The following is a 1,946-nucleotide window of genomic DNA, read 5'->3' on the forward strand; positions in this document are numbered from 1 at the left end:
TCATGAAACTTCCACAAGGTTACACTCACCTAGGCAGCAGAGTGCAATTAAACTGTGTTCCTGCCAAAGTAAGCTCACAGGTGGTATGCAAACTTAAAAAATCACTGTATGGGCTTAAGCAAGCTCCCAGGCAGTGGTTCTCTAAACTCTCACACACACTCATGAAGTTTGGATATCAGTCTAGATCTGACTACAACCTGTTCACCAATAACAATGACACAAGCATCATCTTAGTGCTAGTATATGTTGATGATCTACTCATAGCAGGCAGCAGCCTTGAAGAGATGAAAAAACTTGAAGACATGCTCCATCAATCCTTCCATATGAAAGATCTAGGAGAGTTGAGATACTTTCTGGGGTTGGAAATTGAAAGATCTCAAGCTGGGTTCTTTATCTCTCTCAGAGGAAATACACTCTGGACCTGCTGAAAGAATATCACATGATGGAGGCAAAACCTCTCCAATTGCCTATGGATCCTAACCTTAAACTCACACATGATCAAGGTGATGTGGTGCCATCTCCAACTGAGTATCAGAGGCTGCTAGGCAAATTAATATATCTGACTATCACAAGACCAGACATAACCTTTTCTGTTCAACTTCTAAGTCAGCCCATGCATCAGCCTACAACAGTTCATATGCAAGCAGCAAAGGGCTCCTAAGATACCTACTTGGGTCCTACAGTCAAGGCATTTTACTTGCGTCTACAACAGCAGCAAGATTGACAGCATATTGTGACAGTGATTGGGTAAGCTGTCCAATGTCAAGAAGATCCACCTCTGGTTATTGTATTTTGCTTGGTCAATCTCCAATTTCATGGAAAGCAAAAAAACAAAGTCTGGTGGCAAGATCAACAGCAGAAGCTGAGTACAGGTCCATGGCAATAACCACATGTGAAGTAACCTGGCTAATCACTCTCCTCAAGGATCTTGGCTTAAGAAATCTACCACCTACTATACTCAAATGTGACAATGAAGCTGCAATTGCTATTGCTGCCAACACAGTTCTACATGAGGGAACCAAGCACCTAGAAGTTGACTGTCACTACATTAGGGACAAAGTCAACTCAGGAGACATTGTCACAGAACATGTCTCTTCTGCCAATCAGCTGGCTGATATCCTCACTAAAAGTCTCCCAGTCCAATAACACAAAAATCTTCTAGCCAAGCTTGGAGCTTCATCTGCAGACTCACTCCAGCTTGAGGGGGAGTAATGAGAAAAGGAGTAAAGAGTAATTTAATTTTACTACCTTGTCCTAGGTATCTTCCTAGAAGTTGCCAATGTACTGCCACTGATGATCTGTCATTAGTGTACTGCAATTTTGTCCTTTTTATTCTGTCATTCTGTCCTTTTATTCTCTGGTGATTATTCCTTGTTTTTGTCTTAGAGTGATTATGTATGATGTAATGAGATCAAGGTAAGGCAGTAGGTTTTTAATGAATTAATACAACAACACCATAAAGCTGTTTTCTCTCCCTCCTTTCTGGTGTCTTTCTTTTCTCTAAAACTTGAGCTAATACTAGTAACACATCTGGAAGATCACTGGGAATTATCTAGTTCTCAATTACAAATAAGAGAATTTCCCTTTTCACCCTTTGATCCTTCACCCACATCTTATCAGAAGGAGGTCTATCCCCTTTGTTGCTTGTGTTGAAGGGAAATTCTCTTATATAAGAAGGGGGAAGTGAGTTGTTTGGAGGGAAAAACAAAAGAAATAACTGATGCGGGTCCCACCACTAACGGAGTTTGGCAAAATCCGTTAAGTGGTGGGAGTTTATAAAGGTTTTGTAAAGTTTAGGTGAAAATTTAGGAAAAAAAAACATAAAGGTGGGAGTTTCTAAATAAGTGAAAACTCAAGGTGGTTTTGTGCAAATTTTCCTAAAATAAACATAAAATTTGATTTATTTGATGTTTTTCTTAAGGGCATAGTAAGATGATGGAGTAGTC

Source organism: Beta vulgaris, chromosome 4 (assembly GCF_026745355.1).
Source record: "Beta vulgaris subsp. vulgaris cultivar EL10 chromosome 4, EL10.2, whole genome shotgun sequence".
Taxonomy (NCBI): Eukaryota; Viridiplantae; Streptophyta; class Magnoliopsida; order Caryophyllales; family Amaranthaceae; genus Beta; species Beta vulgaris.